The 15,785-nt window shown below is 41.2% G+C and overlaps 1 non-coding gene across 1 annotated transcript; it reads left to right on the top strand.

Annotated features, from left to right (window-relative positions):
- Nucleotides 1-15,424: 15,424 nt before the first annotated feature.
- Nucleotides 15,425-15,533, top strand: LOC141636615 (small nucleolar RNA R71). Its single transcript, XR_012541220.1, has one exon. It is a non-coding gene; the product is annotated as a small nucleolar RNA R71 (small nucleolar RNA).
- The last annotated feature ends 252 nt before the right edge of the window (nucleotides 15,534-15,785 follow it).

Raw genomic sequence — 15,785 nt, 5'->3', positions numbered from 1 at the left:
TTAAATTCGTCAAAATTCATTTTGCCATCATAACTTCCTGTCTTTCTCTCGCAAAAATCCAGTAGACCACTTACGCACTTTGCATAAAATAAATTCCGAGAAATTATCAAAGGCGTGAGTTTTCCCAAACTAAGAAATTGCCAATTAAAGGGGATTAAAGAAAACAACAAACAAGTAAAACAAAAACTCAAAGTGCAAATTAATTGAAATGACAAAATAAAGTTCCTAAGTTACAAAAAATTACAACCTGGGTTGCCTCCCAGTTAGCGCTGGTTTAAGAGGTCCCGCACGACCTTGTTACCTCACTTTTCATCATCTGATAGCGGATCGAAGTACAAAACCTCGACCTTCCCAACATATGCATCTGATCCATGATAGTGCTTCACATATTGGCCATTTACCTTGAACCTTTCTCCAGCAGAGGTCTCCAATTCAACTGATCCGAACTTTATGATTTGTGACCGTATAGGGGCTCTGGTCCACTGGATTTCAGCTTACCAGAAATAAACGGATACGAGCGTTAAAAAGAAGTACCTTATCGCCAATATGGAACTCGCGCTTGATGATTCTCTTGTCGTGCCGGCCGCTTTGATTTCTCCTTGTAGATCCTTGCATTGTCATAGGCCGCAGACCTAAATTCCTCTAGCTCATTCAGCTGTGTCATGCGTTTCTCACGAGAGAGGTTAGGATCCAAATTCAAATCACAAATAGCCCACCAAGACTTACGCTCTAACTCGACAGGTAAATGACATGTCTTACCATAAATCAATCGGTATGGTGACATCCCGATTGGCGTTTTAAACGCAGTTCTATAAGCCCATAAGACATCAGCTAACTTAAGACTCCAATCTTTCCGGGATTTAGAAACAACTTTAGCTAAGACTTCTTTCAATTCTCTGTTAGAAACCTCAACCTGACCACTAGTTTGGGGATGGTACCCCAAACCTCTACGATGTTGGACACCGAATTTAGTCAATAAAGCACTAAGTTGTTTCTCTTTAAAATGCATTCCCCCATCGCTAATGACAACCCGAGGGACACCAAAACGAGGGAAAATAATCTTTTTAAACAATTTAATCACGGCCTTAGCATCGCAATGGGGAGTAGCAATAGCTTCCACCCATTTGGATACATAATCTACAGCTACGAGGATATATTTATTACCTTGACTGCTCGGAAAGGGTCCTTGATAATCAATGCCCCAGACATCGAAAATCTCAACCTCAAGAATGCCTACCTGTGGCATCTCATGTCTCTTGGAAATATTCCCCGATCTTTGACAAGCATCGCACTCAGCAACAAAAATGCGACAATCTGCATGTAAAGTAGACCAATAGAAACCAGATTGGAGTACCTTAGCTACAGTCCTGGACAGACCGTGATGACCACCATAAGCAGAAGAGTGGCAAGCCTCTAGGATATCCTTCACCTCCCACTGAGGTACGCATCTCCGGATGAGACCGTCTGCGCATTCCTTGAAAACATAAGGATCATCCCAAAAATATTGTCTAGCATTATAGGCAAACCGCTTCTTCTCGCCGCCATGAAAGCTCGGGTGGTATCCTACATCACACAAAATTAGCAAAATCAAGCAAACTACGGAGGTGGATAAGACCCTGAAGTAGTAATAGCTAATGAGACTCTCATCAGAAAAGAATCATTAATAGGCAACAAATCCTCCCTTTTCTGTCATTTGCAGACGAGATAGGTGGTCGGCTACCACATTCTCTGCTCCTATCTTATCTCTGATCTCCAAATCAAACTCCTGCAAAAGGAGTATCCACCTTAAAAGCCTCGGCTTCGCATCTTTCTTAATAAAGAGAGTCTTCAACGCTGCATGATCAGTATAAACAATAACCTTAGAACCTAACAAATAAGATCGAAATTTGTCTAAGGCAAAAACAACAGCTAGAAACTCTTTCTCAGTGGTAAAATAGTTGACTTGAGCCTCATCCAGAGTTCGGCTCGCATAGTATATGGCATTCAAAGCTTTATTCTTTCGCTGTCCCAGGACTGCACCAATCGCATAATCGCTGGCATCACACATGATCTCAAATGGGAGGTCCCAATCAGGCGGCTGAATGATTGGCGCAGAAACTAGGGCCTCCTTTAACCTGTTAAAAGCGACATGGCACTCATCAGTAAATTCAAAGACAGCATCCTTAAGGAGCAATTGTGTAAGTGGTTTAGCAATTTTTGAAAAATCCTTAATGAAACGCCGATAGAAACCAGCGTGACCAAGGAAACTTCTCACTCCTTTAACATTCACGGGAGGAGGTAATTGCTCAATCACCTGCACCTTTGCTTTGTCAACATGTATACCTTTATCAGAAATCAGATGCCCTAACACAACTCCCTCATTGACTATAAACTGACACTTTTCCCAGTTTAAAACAAGATTAACATCTATACAACGTTGCATGACTTTATCAAGGTTAGCTAAACAACGATCAAAGTCACTACCATAAACTGAGAAATCATCCATGAATACCTCCATAATATTTTCTATATAATCAGAAAAAATCCCCATCATGCACCTCTGAAGGGTAGCAGGGGCGTTACACAATCCGAAAGGCATTCTACGATATGCAAAAACACCCTCTGGACAGGTAAAAGTAGTCTTACTCTGATCGTCCGGATGAATAGGGATCTGAAAGAACCCTGAATACCCGTCTAGAAAACAGAAAAATTTGTTAGAAGCAAGTCTTTCAGTCATTTGGTCAACAAAAGGGAGGGGGAAATGGTCTTTCTTGGTGGCGGCATTCAACTGTGTATAATCAATGCACATCCGCCACCCTGTCACTACTCGAGTTGGTATTAATTCATTTTTATCATTTTTAACCACGGTAGTCCCTCCTTTCTTCGGGACCACCCGAATCGGGCTAACCCACTTGAGTTGCCAATCGTATAAATAATACCCGCATCAAGTAGTTTCATCACCTCAGCCATAACAACTTCCTGCATCTTCGGGTTCAACTTGCGTTGACCCTGTCTGTAAGGCTTATGGCCCTCTTCCAGCTCTATCCTATGCATACAAACATCGGAGCTGATGCCCTTAATGTCATCCAGAGAGTAACCCAAAGCCTTCCTGTTTTTATTAAGTACACACATCAAAGCAGACATCTGGCCTGGTCATCATTGAGCTTAGAGCTAACAATAGCTGGGTACTGCTCCGTATCATCTAGAAAAACATACTTAAGATTAGGAGGAAGTGGCTTACGGTCCGGTACCTTTACCTCTACAGCATGGACAGAATCAGCTTTGATGGTGTAGCAAGTGTTCACCAAGTTATCGTTGGCCAGGCTTAAAAGCATCTCATCTTCTTCTTCATTGAGCTCGTAGCTCTCCATTGAGGCAACCGAAGCATCTGGCTCCTCAGCATTCTCCACTGTATTACCTGCACACTCATCTAAATGGGTTAGATCAGCTAAGGGATCCTTGGCTAAGGATTCCCTCCAATTACAAGTAACAACCCTGTCAACAATATCAATGGAATAACACGTATCCTCATCAGCAGGTTCAGTTGCCTTGTGAGCAAGACTGAACTCAATGGTGTCATCCCCTACCTCTAAGGTGATGGTTCCGCATTTGACATCTATCACGGCCTGTTTGTATGTAAGAACGGTCTGCCTAAAATAATAGGTATCTGACTATCCTCTGCAATGTCCAAAACAACGAAATCGACAGGAATAAAAAACTTACCCACTCGAACGGGTACATCCTCTAGAACACCTATAGGTCTCTGAGTCGATCTATTTGCCATTTGAATGGTAATATCGGTCACCTTAAGTCTACCAATGTTTAACCTTTCGCAAACAGAATATGGCATGACACTAACACTGGCCCCTAAGTCACAGAGGGCCTTTCCAATTACGTGGTTACCTATAGTGCAAGGAATTGAAAAACTACCCGGGTCCTTTAATTTAGGTGGCACATTAACTTGTGAATGAGCATTACATTCCTCCACAAACGCAACATTACCATCATCACGAAAATTTCTCTTACGATTCAAAATATCTTTCATAAATTTAGCGTAAGAGGGTACCTGGGTAATTAAATCAGTGAAAGGAACCGTTACCTCGAGATTCGGACCATCTCCGTAAACTTACCAAACTTACGCTCCACTTGGTAGCCTTCAAACGCTCCGGACACGGATCGCAACACTAGCCGTAGGATCAGTAACCTTCGGCTTCCGTAGGTTTAAAACCCCCGTCAAATCATCAATGAGTGACGAATCATGCAAACTAGTTGACGGATTTGCATCCCGCTCTGGAGATCCAGTCGATCGACTGAGATACCTGAATGACACCAGTTTATAAAGCTCTAATTCCTTAGAAAGTTTTGTGATACGTGCATATTCTATACACTTTATCTGTGGCTTTAGCATGTATTTCTATGCATAATTGGTAGCTTAAGGCTGCTATTTCTCTCGAAACGGTTTACTTTGCATTTTCTATGATTTATTGTAGGAATGCGCGGAAGTGGGCTAAATCAAGCCAAATTCGTCCTCCGGAAGCAAGTTCAAGGAAGCCACGAAGAAGGAGAGTCGCATTTACTCACCTTGGGATGCGTGCAAGGAGTGAAGAGTTGATTGGAAGCAACAAGGAGCCACTGCTCAACATTTTCAGTCGATCGACAATGCTTTTTCAATCGATCGACCACCGGAGCTCGGCCGAAGCTCTTTCATTCGCATACTCGGTCGATCGACCACTCGCCTGTCGATCGACTGATTTCGAATCGATAGTTATTTCTCCGTGTTAGACTTTCAAAAGCCCAACTTGTAATTAACTTTGGGTATCTTTTTATCAACAGAGAACGGGAACTTTTAGGTTATGCTTTCATTCGGAAAAAACTTAGTTTTCAGATCTAGCTGGAGACGGAAACCTTTGATTCGAATGCTTTGTTCTTGATATTCAATTAGTAAGCTTTTATGCAATTCTTCCTCTTTCTTATTTTTTCCTTGTTATTTTGATTCTTGTTTCATCAATTAATTTCAGCAATTGAATTTCTCCCCTTTTTTCTAGTTAGATTCCATCATGTTGAATTTGTTCTTATTTATTAATTTTGCAATTAGTGTAGTTATGATTATGCGTAGGTAATTCCTTTGATTGGGAATAAGTGAGCCATGGTGTGAAATTAGGATTGTTGTGTAGCACGAGTTCTTCCATATTGGTCTGGTTATCTTTTGATAGATCCCTTTGCTAGATTGAAAGATTGGTAATTTGATTTATCGTTAGATTTATAATTTCTCTTGAGTGAAAGCTTTGATAAATTCTAGGGAATTATTAGGCCGTGAGGTTATTTGAGCTTTGATCGAAAGACTAGCTTATTTTCCCTGAGACCGTATTATGAGACCTCTGCCTTGACGACTGTTATTTGCCATGGTGAACCGAAATTCCCGATCCTCTTTTTATCTTGTTAAGAATATTCATTTTAGCAATTAGCCGCTTAATCAATCAATTTCAAAACCCCCAATTAATTGTTACTTTGTAGACTGAAAAATAGCAAACAAAATCAACCTTGTCTCCCTGTGGTTCGACCCTTACTATCACTAGCTATAGTTTTAGTTTGGAATTATAAATTTAATTTTGGTACTAAACGACGGTATCAAATTTTGGCGCCGTTGCCGGGGAGACGGTGTAATTCTGTTTGCTTTATTTTAGTTTATTTTTCTTGTCTCAAGGAACTTTTGTTCCTTGAGGCCGTTGTTAACCTTTGCTTCTAGTTTTGCTTTTGCACAGTTAGAAGACAGGTTTTTGAGAGGAAGACTTGAGTACTCTCACTTTGGAAGTTATGGCTACGATATACGATAATTTTCAGCCAAAGGAGCACCACCTTCCAAAGGGGCGCCAGTTACCCTAACTGGGACCTCCCATTTGAGATCATGTGTGATGCCAGCAATTATGCGATCGGTGCAGTCCTGGGACAGCGAAAGAATAAAGCTTTGAATGCCATATACTATGCGAGCCGAACTCTGGATGAGGCTCAAGTCAACTATTTTACCACTGAGAAAGAGTTTCTAGCTGTTGTTTCTGCCTTAGACAAATTTCGATCTTATTTGTTAGGTTCTAAGGTTATTGTTTATACTGATCATGCAGCGTTGAAGACTCTCTTTATTAAGAAAGATGCGAAGCCGAGGCTTTTAAGGTGGATACTCCTTTTGCAGGAGTTTGATTTGGAGATCAGAGATAAGAAAGGAGCAGAGAATGTGGTAGCTGACCACCTATCTCGTCTGCAGCTGACAGAAAGGGAGGATTTGTTGCCTATTAATGATTCTTTTCCTGATGAGAGTCTGTTAGCTATTACTACTTCAGGGTCTTATCCACCTCCGTGGTTTGCTGATTTTGCTAATTTTGCTGTGACAGGTAGGATACCACCCGAGCTTTCATGGCAGCAGAAGAAGCGGTTTGCCTAAAATGCTAGACAATATTTTTGGGATGATCCTTATGTTTTCAAGGAATGCGCAGACGGTCTCATCCGGAGATGCGTACCTCAGTGGGAGGTGAAGGATATCCTAGAGGCTTGCCACTCTTCTGCTTATGGTGGTCATCACGGTCCGTCGAGGACCGTAGCTAAGGTACTCAACTGGTTTCTATTGGCCTACTTTACATGCAGATTGTCGCAGTTTTGTTCTTTGAGTGCGATGCTTGTCAAAGATCGGGAATATTTCCAAGAGACATGAGATGCCACAGGTAGGCATTCTTGAGGTTGAGATTTTCGATGTCTGGGGCATTGATTATCAAGGACCCTTTCCGAGCAGTCAAGGTAATAAATATATCCTCGTAGCTGTTGATTATGTATCCAAATGGGTGGAAGCTATTGCTACTCCCCATTGCGAGCTAAGGCCGTGATTAAATTGTTTAAAAAGATTATTTTCCCTCGTTTTGGTGTCCCTCGGATTGTCATTAGCGATGGGGGAATGCATTTTAAAGAGAAACAACTTAGTGCTTTATTGACTAAATTCGGTGTCCAACATCGTAGAGGTTTGGGGTACCATCCCCAAACTAGTGGTCAGGTTGAGGTTTCTAACTGAGAATTGAAAGAAGTCTTAGCTAAAGTTGTTTCTAAATCACGGAAAGATTAGAGTCTAAAGTTAGCTGATGTCTTATGGGCTTATAGAACTGCGTTTAAAACGCCAATCGGGATGTCACCATACCGATTGATTTATGGTAAGACATGTAATTTACCTGTCGAGTTAGAGCGTAAGTCTTGGTGGGCTATTTGTGATTTGAATTTGGATCCTAACCTCTCTCGTGAGAAACGCATGACACAGCTGAATGAGCTAGAGGAATTTAGGCTGCTGGCCTATGACAATGCAAGGATCTACAAGGAGAAATCAAAGCGCTGGCACGACAAGAGAATCATCAAGCGCGAGTTCCATATTGGCGATAAGGTACTTATTTTTAACGCTCGTATCCGTTTATTTCCTGGTAAGCTGAAATCTAGGTGGACCGCCCCTACGGTCGGTCACGGTGTCACAAAGTTCGGATCAGTTGAATTGGAGAACTCTGCTGGAGAAAGGTTCAAGGTAAATGGCCAATATGTGAAGCACTATCATAGATCAGATGCATACGTGGGGAAGGTCGAGGTTTTGTATTTCGATCCGCTATCAGATGATGAAAAGTGAGGTAACAAGGTCGTGCGGGACCTTTTAAACCAGCGCTAACTGGGAGGCAACCCAGGTTGTAATTTTTTGTAACTTAGGAACTTTATTTTGTCATTTCAATTAATTTGCACTTTGAGTTTTTGTTTTACTTGTTTGTTGTTTTCTTTAATCCCCTTTAATTGGCAATTTCTTGGTTTGGGGAAAATTGTACGCCTTTGATAATTTCTGCAGGAATTTATTTTATGCAAAGTGCGTAAGTGGTCTACTGGATTTTTGCTAGAGAAAGACAGGAAGTTATGATGGCAAAATGAATTTTGACGAATTTAAGTCCATTTGCCAGTTCAAATAGTTGATCGACTAGGAGGTCAGTCGATCGACTGAAGCGAGGAGAACAGAGGCTACTGTGTATAGGGAAGTGGTCGATCGACTGGGTAAAATAGTCGATCGACCACCAAGGAGAGTCCGAAGCTCTCGTGCGGTGTAATCGTCGATCGACCGAGTAAAGTGGTCGATCGACCACTTCGCGGGTTCAGAATGAAGCTAATAAGGGAAGTCTTCATCCCTTACTCTTTTATTCTTTCATTTTCCAAAAAATCAGAAAAGGCCAAACCCTATTTCCTCTCCCTTTTTCGCGTTTTCAACTGCAAATCCGTCTCACTCTCTTCCTTTCTTGCTTTAATCTTCAAGGAAATCATCAAGGTATGTTTCTAATCTTATGTTTATGCCTTTTATTCGAGTTTTGCTGAAGTTCCATGCGAAATTTTCGAGTAATGTGCCCTTGAGACGAAAAATCGATTTGGGGAAATCGATTCTAGGGTTTGATTTCTTGTCATCCTTGTACTTTAATCGCTTAGTCTACTCTTTCCCCCTTGTTTTTCAACGCAAATAAGCAGTTAGGACGTGTTTTAAGCCGTTTCCCCCAATTTATTCGAAACCCTAATTCGCTTCCAGGTTTAATCTTGATTCGGGTTTCCAGATATTGACATTGCTAAGGGGTTTTTCGTTGCTTATGGGCTGTTTTGCAAGTAACAACAATGACAAAGGGAAAAGAGCCAATGCAAGAGGGACAATCTAGCCAAAGGCCAGCTAAGCGGCAACGAGGACCGCCACTGATGATAGAATCCACTACGGATAGTCTACCTGACTATCCGCAGGTTATCTTTGATAAACCTATTCAGCGCGCTAAATTTTCCTTCTTTGTTTCGAGTGTAAAGGTCACAGCTACCCGGTTTCTCCACAAAGACACTTTGGAGAAACTAGGTCATTTAGTCGGTCGTGTCCCCGCTAAATGGGACGGGTATGACAGTTTAGTGGACATGGTGAGTTCACGTACTATGTTATGACCCTTGAATTCTTTTCCTCTTACGCTTTTGACTCCAAAGCCTTTGGCCGATGCGACCAAACCCCGCATTTCCTTTCGACTTTTTAATGTCAATTATTCTCGACACTTGCGATTTTGCGGGTTTTCCGGGTCTTTACTTCGAGGGGGAACCTCGGACCCCTCGACACTCACCGGGCCATGTGGTCTTGTATCGGTGACACTTACGGGTCAAGGAGGACGGGCACTTCCGTCCACTTGCCCTCTCTTCGTTATTTTCTACGGCTAATGGGTAATACCATTTTTGGCCGTAAAGAGTCTAATAATGTGAATAATATTGAGCTGTCGATTTTGGCGGGCTATCTGAACGTTGAGCGTCGGAGAGCCCGCATCTATAACATTGCCTACTTGACCGCCGCTCACTTTCGATCGTAAGTGAGGGCACCTTGACCACCATTGCCTGTGGCGGATTGGTGACACGACGCCAACCGCCTTGTTTTACTTTTCCTCGACGGGAGGACCCTATCGACCCCGAGCTGCGTTTCATGGACCTCCGTTGCGCGAGGGGTGTCTATTGGGTCGATAGACAGATGCGGTGGAAGATTGACTCTTTCATCCGTGACCGCATCACATCGGCTACCCTCCCGTCCCGCCCCTTACCATCGTTGAGGGGCGGCTTGGCCGCCCCCGCCTAGTTACGGGCTTCCTCGGTGGCGCCACACTGCTGCTAGCACTTCGAGGAGAACTCGTGCCTCCTCTTCACAGGCACCCTCTACCTCCACTACCACTCCCACTTCTGGCACCTCCACTTTTCGACCACCTACTCCTTTGGTTGTCCCTCCGGTCATGGACCAGAGGGCAATGTCACGTGTTTTGGGTGACTTGTGCGGGGAGTTTCAACGAGCACGGGTTGGACACGGCCATCGCCTGTGCCGGTCTACGATGAGTTGGCTCGGGGGATGCTTCCCCAGGTGACTGGGCTCACCCTTTTTACTTTGTCCCCCCAGCAGGCGGTTACCCTCAGCCTGCTATGAGACCCCCTCCCACTACTACTGCTGGTGCCTCCGGTTCCAGGAGGGCCACTCCCGCTGCTGCTGCTGCGGAGGAGGAGAGCGACTCGGGGTCCGGAGAGGACAGTGACTCTGACTACGAGGGTGGAGATTAGATGCTGGTGACCTCCCCTTTTTCGGCTGGTTTGGGGAGGTCGGATTTTGTGAGTTTTATTCCTTTCCCTTTTCGCTTCCTTTTACTTTTTATGCTTTTATTCTCCCATTTTTCTGCTGGTGATTTGCAGTTGAGCACAATGGGGATATTGTACGTTTTGGTTTGGGGAGGGTATTTGCATATGCCTTTTGTTTTGCATCTGCATTTGTTTTTTATTGCATTCCAGTCACATGTTTAGTGCATTTCTGTTTGCATTTGTTTTTATTTTCACCATTCAAAAAAAACAAAGAAAAAATTGAAAAAATTCATAAAAACCAAAAATATCACGTTTACTTTTGCATATAGTTGAGTCGGATTGGAGTTATTAATGATGATTTTGCTCTATTAGTCAAATATGCCATTCCTTGCCTTTTCATAGCTGCTTAGCAAGAATTAAAAGTGATCTCTCAAATTTTGTTATGGAATCCATTTCGGGCAATTAGACTTGACTCATTACTTTTGGCAAACTACTTATACCTTCTGAGATATAGAGCCTATAACTGGTGACATTTATGACCGGTTAATTTAGGATTGAGAGTAGTTACTCCCTTCATTTCATGTTTTGCACGTGTATGAGTTTTGATTGCTTATTGCCTATACGCATTGGGTTGTGGTCGGTATTGCATGTTTAGAGAGCTATTGCATCCTCCCCTTTCTCTTTTTGCCCCATTAACTCCACTATAAGCCAAAAATTGCCAATTGACCCTTTACCTACAATCCATAAACTAAGCCTACCATTTGCTGAGCTAGTTTAGTAGTTTTAGTGGTGTTCGTTGTATTGTATCAATTTTGCCTCGATTTGCACTCTATGAAGTTGGTAATGAATGAAGGAGAAAAGAAAAAGAAAAATGAAAAAATTGGAAAAAAATAGTGACCGCCGGAAAAAAAAGAAAAAAAAAAACGAAAAAAAAAGAGAAAACAAAAGAAAAAGAAACGGCAAAGAAAAATGAAAAAAAAAGTTTAATCCTATGTTTGCTTTATATTTTATGAGGAGTGTTGTTTGGATTAGTGATTTGTATGCCATATTCATTAAGGCATTTGAGCTTATTTCTTTGAGTTGGAAGTGGATGTATTTATTCGGTTTGTTAGGATGCTAGCTTGGCTATTTCCTTCTCATTCCCATATTGTTTTGCCTCTTCTTACCCATAGCCTCACTTATCCAAATCTTTGCAAGTATTCGGCATGTGATGGACCCTGAATGGTTGGAATGTATGTGCACGGTAGCTAGAATTACTTATCATACTATATTGCATGCACGATTATGTCGGTTGTAGTTTAGGCGAGCGACTCTTATTTCCTTCTCTCTTACATATAAATTGCTTACCATTTGCTTTGTTGAGAGAAGAGTGACCCGGGAGAGTCCAATCTTGAAAGTCTTGCAAGGTCAAACGTTCAACATCTTTTCGAAATATGCATAAATTCGGTTGCGTGACTTTGAGCTATTATTAGTTGATTCATATGCATTAAATTGGTTTAAGTAGATGATTTTCAGTTTGTCCATGTTTTGCTCCTTTCTATCTGGATTTAGTTTTGCATTTAGTTTGCTTGGGGACAAGCAAAGGTTTGGTTTGGGGAAGTTTGATGCGTGTCTATAATATGATGTTTTACATCTTTATTTCCACGCATTTTATGTCTATTATATGTAGTTTATTCTACTATTTCCCCTATTTCTGTCTACTCTCGTGTTTTTATGTAATATTGTAGATTATTGCGGAGAAGGGTAGAAAATGAACCAAATCTTGACCCCGGAAGCTAAGCTTAGGAAGGACATGAATATTTGACTCGGACTTGAAGTTTAGAATGCATTTCAAGGCCTGAAGATAGCAAAAGCATGGGTGCGTACGAGTTTAACAAGCAAAGAAGCACCTCACGACATTGCAGGCTGCTTCAGATGGCTATATCTCGAGTTCTAGAGCATATAATCGAGTGATTCCAATTGGAGGTGAAAGGTTATCCTCTTAGCTTTCCAACGCCGCGTAGAACGCATGATTTGACCAAGTAACGAAGAAATGGCAGCCAGGAATCGTCAGAATGCAATTCAGACATGCAATTTGTTGGTCGATCATTGGTCCAAGTGGTCGATCGACCACCCCACGGGTTCAGTAACCATCGTTCGCTGCTACTCGGTCGATCGACCGCCATGCTTAGTCAATCGACCAAGATGCTACTTCAGACGAGAATTAAAAGATCGAGATTTATCAAGCCCACAAGTTATTAGGTTTAGGAATAATAGCTGCGCACTTTTCCTTTATAACGTAGTTTTAGCTTTCAGTTTTATTCATTCAGTTTTAGATTATAAAATTTTAGGGTTCATTAGCTTAGAATAATTTCCTTCAATAAAAGTTCCTTTTGCATTCGGTTTCGGATCTTTCCTCTACAATTCTTCCGTTCGTATTCTTCTTGTTCTTAGTTCGATTTTATTGTTCTATTTCGTTCGTAGTATAGAATTGCTAGAATAGTTTCCCGAAAGCCAATTTATCGTTTCATGTTAATTGTTTGTTTAGCTATTTTAATCATGAATTCTATTGTTTTATTAGTAAATTTCGTTGTTGTTATTATTTCTAGTATGAGCAGCTAATACCCATGTGCTAGGAATTAGGGAATCCATGGCGTCATGAGTTAATTTTATTTAGTCTAGGTTGAACCCGTACCGGCCTTATTTACCTTTGTGAGATTTTTACTCCTTGCTAGATTGAGAAATTAGCAAAGTTTGACTTCTTGCAAGTAATTAGAAAGACTATAGTGCGAAAGTAATTTAGTTTCTTTCTAGGGTGGATAAGAGACCGAAAGGCTTAATTTGAATAGGGGCTTAGACGACCTATTTGACATCCTGAGACGGTATTGGATAGACCTTGACTTTACTAGACTGACCCTTAAGCCATGGTGAACCAAAATTCCTAGCTACCTTTTATTATTTACTTAACTTTATTTAATTTTCGGTAGTTAGCTTATTTGTTACTTCTAGACTGAAATATAGAACAACTGAAATTCCCTTCCTCCCTGCGAATCGACCCTGCTTACCGCTAACTTCTGTTAGTAGTAAATAGGTTTAAAAATTTTATTTTTGATACTAAACGACGGTATCAAATTTTGCATAAATTTGTTCACTTGATTTAAATTTGATACCGTCGTTTAGTACCAAAATTAAATTTATAATTCCAAACTAAAACTATAGCTAGTGATAGTAAGGGTCGAACCACAGGGAGACAAGGTTGATTTTGTTTGCTATTTTTCAGTCTACAAAGTAACAATTAATTGGGGGTTTTGAAATTGATTGATTAACTGGCTAATTGCTAAAATGAATATTCTTAACAAGATAAAAAGAGGATCGGGAATTTCGGTTCACCATGGCAAATAACAAAGTCATCAAGCAAACAGAGGTCTCATAATACGGTCTCGGGGGAAAATAAGCTAGTCTTTCGATCAAAGCTCAAATAACCTCACGGTCTAATAATTCCCTAGAATTTATCAAAGCTTTCACTCAAGAGAAATTCTAAATCTAACGATAAATCAAATTACCAATCTTTCAATCTAGCAAAGGGATCTATCAAAAGATAACAAGACCAATACGGAAGAACTCATGCTACACAACAATCCTAATTTCACACCATGGCTCACTTATTCCCAATCAAAGGAATTACCTACGCATAATCATAACTACACTAATTGCGAAATTAATAAATAAGAACAAATTCAACATGATGGAATCTAACTAGAACAAAGGGGAGAAATTCAATTCTTTGAAATTAATTGATGAAACAAGAATCAAAATAACAAGGAAAAAATAAGAAAGAGGAAGAATTGCATAAAAGCTTACTAATGGAATATCAAGAACAAAGCATTCGAATCCAAGGTTTCCGTCTCCACTAGATCTCGAAAACTAAGTTTTTTCCGAATGAAAGCATAACCTAAAAGTTCCTACGTTCTACGATAAAAAGATACCCAAAGTTAATTACAAGTTGGGCTTTTGAAAGTCTAACACGGAGAAATAACTATCATTGAAATCAGGTCGATCGACAGCCGAGTGGTCGATCGATCGAGTATGCGAAAGAGCTTCGGGTGAGCTCCAGTGGTCGATCGATCAAAAGCATTGTCGATCGATCAAAATGCCGAGCAGTGGCTCCTTGTTGCTTCCAATCAACTCTTCACTCCTTGCACGCATCCCAAGGTGAGTAAATGCGACTCTCCTTCTTCTTGGCTTCCTTGAACTTGCTTCCGGAGGACGAATTTGGCTTGATTTAGCCCACTTCCGCGCAGTCCTACAATAAATCATAGAAAATGCAAAGTAAACCGTTTCGAGAGAAATAGCAGCCTTAAGCTACCAATTATGCATAGAAATACATGCTAAAGCCACAGATAAAGTGTATAGAATATGCACGTATCAAATCTCCCCAAACCAAACCTTGCTTGTCCCCAAGCAAGCACTATGACCCGTATATAAAAAAAACTAAATGGAACGGAGTACATTTCAGAGCTAACTACAAGTCAATGCCAAACCATTTAATGCCCAAAGTCACCCACTGCAAAGCTTAAATCAAGTGAACAAATTTATGCATATCATAGAATTAAGTAACGAAGATTAAATTTATAATTCCAATGCTTGCCGCCGTTTTTGTGGTCGGTATTGCATGTTTAGAGAGCTATTGCTTATTGCCTATATAATTCCAATGCGTATAGGCAATAAGCACAAGCAGGCAATATAGCCCAGATAAGGAAGACTCGTTTTTGCATCAGAATTCAAACGAGCTTCTTCATCATTTCCCGAGTCTTCCTTTGGCTTGTCGGGACTTTCATAAGAAAGGCCACTTCTGAGATTGATGGCATTGATCGTCTCAACCGGCCCTTCACATTTGTTTGAAGAATTAGCGGCTTGCTTAGCCTCCATATTCTCTAATTGTTTCACAAAATTCCGTGAGGACTCAATCCCGGCTGCTTCCATATTCGCTACTTGAACTAAAAGGAGTTGGACCATCTCTCTTAACTTCTCGATCTCATCTGAGTTTTGAACAGGAATTTCGACTTTCTCCTTGGGAGCTTCAGAAGTCTCGAGCTTCTCGAGACGGGTAGAAATGGAAGTCATAAGTGTCACAACAGCAGTCATTTCTTCACTTTGCCTTCGTGACTTTCCACGTGAACTTCCAAACTCAGCTTTATGGACTGCCATCTCCTTAATGGTGTTCCAACCTTTACTTTGACCGGTATTATTTTGGAACCTACCATTAGCAGCTGCATCCAAAATGACCTTGTAATCATCATATAAAGCATTGTAAAATAGGTTGCAAAGATACCGTTGCTGGAAACCATGATGAGGGACAGCTCGGACCAAACGTTTGAAACGTCCCCATGCTTCACAAAAATCTTCGTCGGCTCCTTGCTGAAAACTCGTGATTTTACCCTTCAAGGCATCAGTCTTTGAAAGCGGGAAGTACTTCTTGTAGAAGGCTAGTGCTAAAGATGTCCAATCAGTGACTCCAGCTGCTACTCTATCGAGGTAGCGGTACCAATCTCTCGCTGAATCCTTCAAGGAGTATAAGAACATAAACCCCTTTACTTCATATTGAGTTACCCCCTCCGGTATAGGTATTGAACAACAATAGTCCGTGAAAATTTCCATATGTTTCAAGGGGTCTTCATCTGGCAGACCCGCGAACTGATTCC

Source organism: Silene latifolia, chromosome Y (genome assembly GCF_048544455.1).
Source record: "Silene latifolia isolate original U9 population chromosome Y, ASM4854445v1, whole genome shotgun sequence".
Classification (NCBI taxonomy): Eukaryota; Viridiplantae; Streptophyta; class Magnoliopsida; order Caryophyllales; family Caryophyllaceae; genus Silene; species Silene latifolia.
This window is presented reverse-complemented; position numbering and strand designations above follow the sequence as displayed.